Source organism: Vombatus ursinus, unplaced genomic scaffold (assembly GCF_900497805.2).
Source record: "Vombatus ursinus unplaced genomic scaffold, bare-nosed wombat genome assembly UNPS02014769.1, whole genome shotgun sequence".
Lineage (NCBI taxonomy): Eukaryota > Metazoa > Chordata > Mammalia > Diprotodontia > Vombatidae > Vombatus > Vombatus ursinus.
The window spans coordinates 2,394,218-2,405,569 of NW_020954547.1; the positions used below are offsets into that span (position 1 = coordinate 2,394,218).

General features: G+C 41.7%; 2 long non-coding RNA genes across 2 annotated transcripts in view; both read left to right on the forward strand.

The window, feature by feature from the left end:
- LOC114043555 overlaps window positions 1–5,848 on the forward strand; it is an 87,585-nt gene extending 81,737 nt beyond the window's left edge. Inside the window, exons 5-8 of the long non-coding RNA XR_003569126.1 lie at window positions 1,051–1,174; window positions 3,774–3,825; window positions 4,588–4,795; window positions 5,814–5,848. This is a non-coding gene — a long non-coding RNA (uncharacterized LOC114043555). The remainder of the gene's footprint in view (window positions 1–1,050; window positions 1,175–3,773; window positions 3,826–4,587; window positions 4,796–5,813) is intronic.
- A 180-nt stretch (window positions 5,849–6,028) lies between these two features.
- LOC114043556 lies at window positions 6,029–11,167 on the forward strand. Its single transcript, XR_003569127.1, has 3 exons — window positions 6,029–6,065; window positions 8,412–8,621; window positions 11,015–11,167. It is a non-coding gene; the product is annotated as an uncharacterized LOC114043556 (long non-coding RNA).
- Window positions 11,168–11,352: the final 185 nt, after the last annotated feature.

Genomic DNA, 11,352 nt, shown 5'->3' on the forward strand with positions numbered 1-11,352 from the left:
TTAAATTCTGTAACAGCATGAAGCAGCTAAAAAATATAGGAGAAAATTGTTTGATATCAAACAAAAGCCGTATTTGTTCTGTGTGGTTAAACAAAGAGTGAGGTGGAGGAGCTCTAGTGGAAATAGAATATGGGAATCTCGAAAAGAAAAGCAGAAGTTGAATAAGAAAACAAGAAATAAATCTAGAGTGAGAAAGAGCTACCTACAATCCACAATGTTCTTCCCCACAAATGACCTCTAGCCATCATGGTCAGATGTAGCCAGATGGCCACCCACTAGAGAAGAAATAGGCTCCAATTATGGTGGAATTTCCCTCTACTTGGAGATGGAAAATGCTCTATTGTAACCACAGCAATGGAGCTGTGGGAATGAGAAGGCAGCAGTTGCTGATAATAGGTCTAAAAAGAGCATTGAGCCTCTTTCCCACCCAGCAACTGCTTGTAGGTGGTAGATAAAGGCAAGGGGAGCCCAGGTCTCTGGGCTAGTGTGCATACCTAAAGTGGCTTTTAGGCCCTCTGGAAGGAGGGAGCCAGGTGGAACCTCATCATGGCACAGTAGTGCAGCTCTGAGAAGGCTCAATTCCTCTTGTGCATGACTTGGAATACCCAGTGGCAAAGTTTGTTATTTTGTCCTAAAAGCAGTAGGGAGCCACTGAAGCTTCTTGAACGGAGTCACATGGTCAGACCTGCACTTCAGGAATGATGCCATTTTGGGAATTATGTGGAGGGTGGCTTGGAGAGGTATGGAACTGTATGTAAGGAGACCAATTAGGAGGCTATTGTAATAGTCCAGTCTAAAAGTGATAGAAAGAAAAGGGAATGGTCATTTCCATGCATGGAGAATCAGGGGAGCCTTCATTAATATGTTAGTTCATTGAGGTGGCCTGTGAACTCTGAAGAATAAAATGTCACACACTTTATTCTATTTCTGTTTCTTTCTCTGTCTCTTTTTCACACACACACGCACACACATACATACACACACAGAGGGCACATATCTATTTAAATGTAAAATATCCCATGATTCATATACATGCTGATGCTTTTTCAGACAGAAAGGAGAGAGGAGGCAGTCCACTGATTGGCAAGGGCAGTAAAGAGGCCTCTTAACAACTGATGGACCCTGTAAGTTCTGCCATGACTGATTTGCAGTCCAACACCTGGCAAACAGAGAGGTGAGTGTTGTTTTTTACCTGAGGATGATGGGAGAGAAAAAAGAGAGGATATCATATATCGCGCTTTGTAAAACAAATTGTTCCACGAGTTGAGTTTCTTGGGGATGGGAGAGATTTGTTTTTCCTGTACTGGGAAAAAATGTTTTAGGAGAAGTGCAAATGTTCTCTTTGCTTCTTGGGTTGTTGAGAATTCCTAGCTGTGGTAATAGGAAGAGATTAAAGAATCCTATTTTTAGAGCTGGAAAGAAACCAGGGGGTTGTTTTTTAAATCAATGACTCGACTAAAGGAAGGCATAGACCTCATGCTTATCAAATTTGCTCCCAACACAAAGCTGGAAGGAGGAATAACACATTCAATGACATGGTCTGGATCGAAAAAGATTTTGACAAGCCAAGTATTGGACTGAAGCTCATGTAAGCCTTCCTTCACCTGCTGACCAGGGAGCATATGTTGCCTCGAGGATTCAGGACCTCAGGGGTGCCTGTGGTAGCTGAGTAGACTTTTTCCTAGAGGTCACAGGAGCAGTGATGTCTTAAACATGGCATTGAGAATTCTGAGTAGAGACAGATGGAGAGAATCCATTTTGCCAAGCCACACAAAAGTGCAGAGCTGAGTTGGAGTGCTAGGGTGGAACAGGGAACTTCCTTCTTCTAACCTGCAATCCCAGAGGTTGTGTTTTTTTTTTTCTTTTTGGTTAGGCAATTGGGGTTAAGTGACTTGCCCAGGGTCACACAGCTAGTAAGTGTCAAGTGTCTGAGGCCAGATTTGAACTCAGGACTTCCTGACTCCAAGGCTGGAGCTCTATCCACTGCGCCATCTAGCAGCCCCAGGGATTGTGTTCTTGATGCAGATATCAGAAGTGTGATTTCATGGATCCCTGTCCTGATTGCCCAGAATGAAGTGATCTCCACAGCAAGATCTTGTAGAAGAGAAGATGACCTCCAACAAGAAGACACTGTAGGTGAAAGGACTGAGAAAGCTCAAGATGCTCAGAATTGCAAGTTGTTCAGATAATGCAGGATAGAAGTGAAAGGGAAACATCTGGCTCAGCAATACCCCAAGTCTCTCTAGATCCTTTACCTCCCAGGAAAGCATAATAGAAGTGATGGATTGTTATATTATTTATTAATAAGGACTTAGGAGACTTTCGTGGTAAAGGAATAAATAGCTGTCCTATACCTGTTATCTACTACTTTGTACTTAGAGTAACTTCCTAGAATATTGAACATGCTCTTTAGGAAGAGGCCAAAGCACATGTATCACCAGAAGTAGCCCAAGCTTGAGGTCCATCAGAACGATCCAGGGAGCACATTCAGCTCTGTGTTCAGCTCCATCACCCCTGCTACACTAAGAGGATGGAATTCAATAGGGATAAATGTAAAGTTCTATATTGGCATTTTAAACAGCCAGTTTCACAAGGACCAGATTGGGGCAGGGCATGGTTAGGCAGAAGTTCGTCTGAAAAAGGATGAGAGGTTTTATTGGACTGCTAGCTCAATATGAATTGGCTGTATGATGTGGTGGCCAAAAAAAATATTGTGACTTGGGGATATATTGAGAAGTATGGCTTCTAGGAATAATAGTGCCTTGGGCAGACCACAGCTGGATAACTGTGTTTAGTGCTGGGCTTTGCCTTTTAGGAAGGGCTGATAAGCTGAAGAATGATCAGAGGATGATGAAGAGAATGGTCAAGAGCCCTGACTCCTTGTCATATAAGCATTAGTTGAAGAAACTGGAAAGTTTTAGAGAGGAGAGGAAGAAATTCAGGAGGGACATGATAGCTGACTTCAAGTGCCTGCAAGACTGAGATACAGAAGAAAGATTAGACTTGCTCAATATGGCCCCTAAGGGTAGAACCAGGAAAGGTGGGTGCAAGCTACAAAGGGATAAATTTTGTCTACATCAGTGGTATTAAACTCAAACAGAAACAAAGGTTGAGGCAGCTAGGTGACACAGTGGATAGAGTGTTGGGCTCGGAGTCGGAAAGACTGATCTTCATGAGTTCAAATCTGACCTCAGATTCTTGGTGTGACCCTGGGCAAGTCACTTAACCCTGTTTGCCCCAGTTTCCTCATCTGTCAAATGAGCTGGAGAAGGAAATGGCCAGCACTCCAGTATCTTTGCCAAGAAATTCCTAATTGGAGTCACAAAGAGTCTGAAACAACTGAACAACAACAATAAAGAAACAGGGTCACTAAGCCGTATGTAAGCCTATAGGCTGCAAATTGACTTAGTTTAAAAGTGTGCTATTACCCATGTTTTCTTGTGTTTTTATTTATTTTGTTAACTATTTCCCAATTGCATTTTAATCAGGAGTGTTTGGGATGTATGTGGCCTGTTGGCTGGGCATGTGACATCTCTGGTCTAGATTAGAGGAAAACTTCCTAATATTTAGAGTTATTCAAAAGCACGATGGGCCACCTTGGGCGATGGCCGGATCCTTGTCATTGGAGGGGTTTGAGTAAAGGTCAGGTGACCACTTGTCAGGTAATGTGGTAGTGGGGCTTCTTTTTCAGGTATGGGATGAACTCTTCTAGATTTCAAATTCTCTCATTCTTTGAATCCATTAGTCTAACTCTCTGTCTTTTTACTGTTGAGGTTGCTGAGAACCACAGACATGAACTGATCTGCCTGAGGTCACATGGAACAGGTAAGTGGCAGAGCTCCATCAGCTTCAAGATGGAATGGTCGTTCTGTTTTTTTTTTCAGGGGAAAAAGCATTTATTAAGTGCCTGCTGTGTGCTTAGACACTGTGCTGAGTGCTTTACAAATGTTATTTCATTTGATCCTCCCAACAATCCTGTGCTATATTACCCATTTTACCAATGAGGAAGCTGAGAATCAGAGAAATTAAGTGGTTTGCCCAAGGTCACACACAGCAATTAAATGGCGGAGCTCCATCAGCTGGCACATACGGTGGTTGGATTGGCTCTCTCTTTCTCTCTGCAGCATAAAAACACTAACTAAAGTAGCTACTTTTGGAGGGGGAGGAAGCCTGCTGAAACCTTGAGGTGACATTTTTCTTATGTTTCATATTAGTGTCTCTAGCACCTGGCACCCAGCAGGTATTCTACACGTGTTGGTTGAAGCAAAGAAAAGCCAGAAGAGTGGTTCTGCCTTGGGATGAGCCCTGGGTTTTGAATGATAAGAGCTGGCTTCAAATCCTGGCTCTGCTACTGAGTAGGTGAAAAAAGTGAGGGGGAAATTACTAATAATGCAGATTAAACTTAAAAGTGTGTCAAGAGTACTTTTCCTCCCCAGAGAGCCAGATGTTAACCATTCACCAGTATAGCTTTGGAACCACTCCTTGGCACCATACTCCCTCCTTTGGAAGTCATCCTATTCTAAGGTCTAAACACCAAGTTACTATGAAGCAGGTGGTATTAAGGTGTCAAAAAATTTGTTTCTTAAGTTGTAGATCATCCCTTTCATAAAAAAACAACAACAACAAAATCCCTACCAACTTGGTTTTGACTTGTTGGGAAGCAACAACCTTGATTCAGAAGATTTTGAACTAAGGTTATCTCAAGAGAATCATAAATCCCATTAGAAATTACGTCTACTGAGATGATTGTCCTAGACAGAGAAACTCCGGAAGCTGTGGAAAGTTCTATCAGCAGGTGAGTAATCTGTATTAACAGGTAATGATCGGTAGGGATATGCACTAAGAGAACCCACTCAGGAGGGCTGTGTCTGTTAGGTTTGTTTGCCTACTCCTTATAAGGAGTTCTAATAAGTCAATAGAAAGGACTCAACTCTCCCCAAATTGGCTCTTTCCTTGATGGGTGGGGTGATGATTAAACAGTCTAAAAATGTTAGTAATTTATGCATTCAACTGTAAGGAGGTTGAACAACCTTGGCTTTTGGGGGCTGTTTCTTTCTCTGACACATTTTTTGGTGTGTATCTGGAAGTCATTCACCACCATCCTCTGTATCTTTGACTTCATTCCTAAACACTCTCCCTCTTTACCTCTGCCACAAAGTAGGATAGATCTGGAGCTGGAAAGGACCATTTAATCCAGTACTCTCATTTTTTGAGAAGATCACTTTGACAGATGAGTGGAGAGTGGATTGAAGAGAAACTGAGGCAGAGAGATTGACAACAATAAACAGCCACAACCAGCAGGCATTTGCAATGGTCTGCCTGCCCCAGAGTGGTGGCAGAGAACAGAAGGGGGTATAGAGGCAATATTAAGAGGGTGGAAGCTGTAAAACTTGACAGTTGATTAGAGATGGGAGAGGGGAGGACTGTGAGAGAAAAGTGTCAGGGAAAACACCTAGGTTGTGAGTCTGCATAACTGGGAAGATGGTGGTAATCTTGACAGCAATAGGGATGTTACGAAGATGAAAGAGTTTGGGGGAAAGTTAATAAGTTCAATTTTGGACATATTGAGTTTAACATGCCTACAAGACACGGAGCTAGTACTTGGCACGTGAGAAAGTCAGCCATGAAGGTTAACATGGCAAAATGAAAATATTTTTCCATGCTTTACCCTTTCACCTGCTCTCCCTTCCTATTGTTCAGAGAATCATAGAATTGAAGAGCTGAGAAGGATCTCAGAGATCATCTGATTCAACCCTTACCTGGAGTAAGAATCCCCTCTACAACATGTTATTATTTGTCCCTTGTTTTCAAAGAGGACAGATGACATCAGGGGGAGATTGAATTTAAGTGAAGCAGACTTGTGTAAAGTCATCAGCCTCACTCTCTTTCCAAGTCATTGAAGTCCAGCAATGAGACAAAAGTCAAGATGACTGAAGATGGCCCAGGATGCAGTGGATGACTTGGCATCTTCAATATCTCACCAAGCTCTGAGCACTCCACTGCACCTGCTTCAGCAGCCTTCATGGTAGTTGGAACAAATTGTTCTCATCTACCTATTCTACCAGGTAAAGTCTTCATATGTTTGGGGTAGACATCCTCTAATTTGTCAGTGGGTTTGAGGCCCACCAGTTATCTTCAACCTCGTTTGACCCATCTGCCAAGACAGTTTACCAGGGTATGGCTGATGTCCAAGAAGCTGCGGCTTCTTGGAGCCACAGGGGAGAGTTGAGTGCCAGGTAGACTCCAAAGGTGGGTGAGCAGCCCCGTAAAGGGTTCAGCAAGCCCTCATACCAGAAATGCTAGTCCTCCATGAACACCCCTTACACCCTGACATACATGACAAATGGTCAGCCAGCTTTTCCTTGAGCTAAAAGGAAACCTACTTCCTCCCAAGGTAGTTCATTCCACACTTTTATAGCTCAAGTTTCTAGAAGTTTTTCCCAAATCAAACCTGAGCTTGCTTCTTTGTAACTTCCAGCTACGACTTCTCCTGCCTGGCAGAAAAAGTCTAATCCTAGTTCCATCTTATAAATTTTTAAGTACATCAATTCAGTTTAATTCTATTCAATCACCATTTATTAAGCATTTGTATTGTTCAAGGCACTCTGCTAGGGGCAGGGGATACAAAGACAAAAGCTAAATTCCTGCCCTCAAGGAGCTTGCATTCTACTGGGGAGATAACAACGTAAATGGTCTTATGTACACAGATTAGTGTGAAGTGAAAAGCAGAGATTGTAGTTAGGGAGCCAAATAATTAGAGGGATCAGGAGAGCCCCAGTGGAAGGAAGGGGTACACTGGCTAAATCATGGAGGGTATTAGGGATCTCAGGAGGTAGAAGTGAAGAAGGAGCACATTCCAGGAAGGGGACCCAGCCTGCTCGAAGATGGGAATGTCTAATATGCTTGGAAGTTCTGGTTAGAGCCAGATTATAAAAGATTTTTATGTCAGAGAAATATCATTATCCTAAAAGTAATAGGGAGTCACCAAAATTTCTTGAGCAGGAGAGTAACAATATCAGATCTGTGCTTTTTTTGAGGAAATTCAATTTGACAAGTGTATTGAAGACGAATTGGAGAAAGAAAGGGACTAGAAGCAGAGAGGTCAGTTAGTAATCTTTTGCAGTAGTTCAGGTAAGAGGTGATGGATGTCTGGACTAGAAGAGGATGGCTGCTCAAGATACCATGGAAGAATGAACACGATTTGGCAACTAATTGAATCTGTGGGGGTAGGGATGGTGAGGGAGAGGGAAACATTGATGACGGCTCTCAAGTTACAAGACTATGGGACTGAAAGAATGGTGCCCTTGACAGAAATAGATAAGTTAGAAAGGTGAGTACATATGGGGAGGAAAATGATGAGCTTCTCTGAGAGGGAGAATCATGAACCTCTGCATGTTCCCTCTTCAAGGTGAAACTTCCCTAGTTCTTTCAACTGATGCTCATAAGGTAAGATCTTGGATGGATGAATGAATGAATGAGTTCCTGAATCCATCAATGAATGACTCCCATGCCAGCAGCACCACTGGCTCACCTGCTTTTTAGTTTTAGTCTTCATATCCCCAGGGACAAGCAAATGTTACCAGCAGAGAAAATATTTTGACTAAGCATCAGCAAAGCTGGGTTTGATTCTTGTCTCAGCTAGGAACTTCATGTTCCTTTGTGAAGTCATTTCACCATCCTGGTTATCTTCCCGTGGATATTCTAATGTTGTTGTTTGTTGTATTGCCTATCAGCTTTGTGACTCCATTTGGAGTTTTCTTGGCAAAGATACTGGAGTGGTTTGCCACTTCCTTCTCCAGCTCATTTTGCAGATGTGGAAACTGAGGCAAACAGCATTAAGTGACTTGCCCAGGGTCACACAGCTAGTAAGTGTCTGGGGCTGGATTTGAACTCGGGTCATCCTGACTCCATGGCTGGCACTCTATCCGTTGCACCATCTAGCTGCTCTCTGGATATTTTAATGACCCCCCTAAAATGTGGAGCCCTAACTGAACCCAATAGTGTTGCTAAACAAATGCAGCGTGGAACTGGGTAGTGCCTAGGAGTGTGCCAGTGAGCCAGGAAATAATGAAGGCGAGTCAGTCAGCAAGTCTCAGGCGTGGATTCTCAAACTGAAACGGGGAAATGACCCAATTGTACCATTGATCTTAAAAGCTCAATTTTCACCTTCCACCCTCCTTGATCTCCCTAACTAGCTTCTGCCTTCTTTTATTTCCTGTTTCACTCTCTTCAGCAGGATCGTTAAGCTTCAGATGGCTTCCGACCAATTTCTTTTGCATCCATTCCTCCTTCTAACCCCTGACATGGTTCTGATCATGTAGCAAGAGTTCCATTAACCAAGGCAAAGAAGCCTCACCTACTTTCTCAATTTCACTGAGGCTGCAGCACTCAGCTTTCTTTCCTTTTGGCAGGTCACCTCTTCTAATGACACCAAAGATGACCCATAGTTGTAACTAGAATGGGGCCCCCAGAGCTTTGCCCTAGGATGCTGCCATGGAGGAAAGATGGATCTTTACTTCTTCCTGAAAGCAGGATGCTTACAGTCACTCAGCTTTGTCCTGCTCCTGGGTCTTCTCCCAGGCTTCTCCTTCCCTCCCTTTCTGAAGATTGGGGGATCAGAGGTGAGTGGTGAGTCATACTGTGGGATCATAGGCCAGACAGATCCTCTGGGGATGATTGCCTATATTCCCTGTATGACTGAACCCAATTGGGCAGAATGCCATGAGGGACACTTGTGACCTTCCTCCTACTCAGAGAGAGGAAGCCTGGGGGTCTCTGTCTTCCCCTTCCGCCACATGAGGTAGTATCTCAGACTGTCTGTCTCTCCTCATGTGGCCTTGTTCTGAGAAATGCCTCATGCCTCACTCCTCCCCAGTGAATTTGCTCCAAGGCCTAAAATTCCTATTATATTTCCATTCCTGGTTTAGCCTACCAACTGCATTATAATTTTTTATTTAAATTTTCTTTTTTTCCTTTTAAACTTTAGTAATCAACAAACACATTCTAATGTACAAAGAACAAAAAAGGATTGTATGTGAAATAGTAAACTTTTGTTACATACAGTTTTTGAAAGTATATATAAAATTTAACAAGATAGTAACAAAATTATACATATATTTTCCTAGGTTTCCTGCATGTTGCCTTTGAGTCAGAAGAGTCCCCAAGGTCTTTATGAGTCCCCAAAGTACCCTTTGGCCCTTGATTTCATTAACCTCTTACATGTGTCATATTTATATCCTTCCCATGCCTAGCACAGAACCTTACTCGTAGTAGGTATTCAGTAAATATTTGTTGAATTTTAAAAAAAATTTTTTTTCTTTTAGGCAATTGGGGTTAAGTGACATGCCCAGGGTCACACAACTAGTAAGTGTCAAGTGTTTGGTCTAAGGGCAGATTTGAACTCAGGTCCTCCTGACTTCAGAGTCAGTGCTCTCTCTACTGTGCCACCTAGCTTCCCCCTTAAAAATAAATTTTTGGAGTTTACCTACCAATATACACATGAACTATATAATTACAAAACACTGTGACAGAAATATAGGTACACCTAAATAATCAGAAAGATATCAGTTGCTCATGTTTGGGCCTTGTCAATATAATAAAAATGACAATACTACTTAAATCAGTGCACTTATTCAACACTGTACCAATCAAACTGTCAAAGGATTACTTTATTTTTTTTTAAGGAGGTAATTGGGGTTAAGTGACATGCCCGGGGTCCCATAGCTAGTAAGTATCAGAGGGTAGATTTGAACTCAGGTCCTTCTGACTCAAGGGCCAGTGCTCTATCCACTGTGCCACCTAGCTGCCCCTATTACTTAATTTTTAAAATTCAATTTTATTTTATTTTTAGTTCCAAATTCTCTCCCTCTTTCCTTCCTGCCCCCCATCCATTGAGGAGGTAAGAAAAATGAAATATAAAAATGTAAAATACATATCTATAATATACAATATGCTATCAATGAACATATATTTATACATAAATATGTTTAATTTTAATTAAACTTAATTTAAATAAAAATTTAATTACTTTAATTAAATATTTAATAAAATATACAAATAAATATAAAAATAAAACCGATATACACACATGTAGCCTATGTGAATATATATTTCATACAGGTCATACAAAACAGATTTCTGCATTAGCCATATTTTTTTAAAAAGCAAGAACAAGAAAGAAATAGAAGAAAATATACTTCAGCCTGCTTGCTTGGTTCATCATTTCTCTGTCTGGAGGTGGATAGTATGCTTCGTTATGAGTCCTTTAGAATTGTGTTTAGCCATTATACTGATCAGAGTTCCTAAGTCTTTCAAAGTCGATTTTCTTTACGATATTTCTGTTACTATCTGAATTATTCTTCTGATCCTGCTCACTTTACTTTGCCTCAGTTCATACAAGCCTTCCCAGGTTTTTCTGAAACCAATCCCTTTCGTCATTTCTTACATCACAGTAGTGTACCATCGCATCTGTGTTACTGTAATTTTTCTTATCTTCTTTTATTGTTTTTATTATTCATTTATTTCACTGGTTCAATGAGCACTTATTGAGTTCATACTTTAAAAAATGCACATCCCCAAGGGAGTTACCGACATTGTTTCTTGAGAATTTCCAATCCACAAAAATAAAACAAGGAAAAAAGAGAGAGGGACAGTTAGGTGGCGCAATAGGTAGAGCACCAGCCCTGGAGTCAGGAAGACCTGAATTCAAACCCAGTCTCAGACACATGATACTTACTAGCTGTGTGACCCTAGGCAAGTTACTTAATCCCGATTGCCTCACCAAAAAAAAAGAAAGAAAAAGAAAAAAAAGGAGGCAGCATGGTCTATGGGAAAAGTTGTTAGATTTAGAGTCAGCGCTCTGGGGCTGAGATCCTAGTTATGTCGTTCACTACCTCGGAAAACTCATGATCTCTTTAAGTCTCTGTTTTATCTGTAAAATGAAGAAGTCGAACTACATGACCTCCAAGGTCCTCTCCAGCTCTTACTCTTGGGGACCCCCCCCACTTTTTTTCAGATTATGGAAGAAATAATCATAAAAGTCAAGGACTATGTCTTGCCCCAACTTCCTTTACAAGACATGGGGTGTGGGAGCCTCTCATCTGGAAGTGGCCTGTCTGAACAAAGGGAGGAAGGAAACAAGCATTTATTAAGTACTTACTATGTGCCAAGTGCTGTGTTAAGCCTTATTTCATTTGACCCTCACCACAAATCTATGATTATCATCTCTGTTTTATAATTGAGAAAACTGAGGCAAACAGTGACTTAGCTGGGGTCACACAGCTAGTATATGTCTCAATGTGGATTTGAACTCAGGTCTTCCTGACTCCAGGCCCAGCATTCTATCCTCTGCGC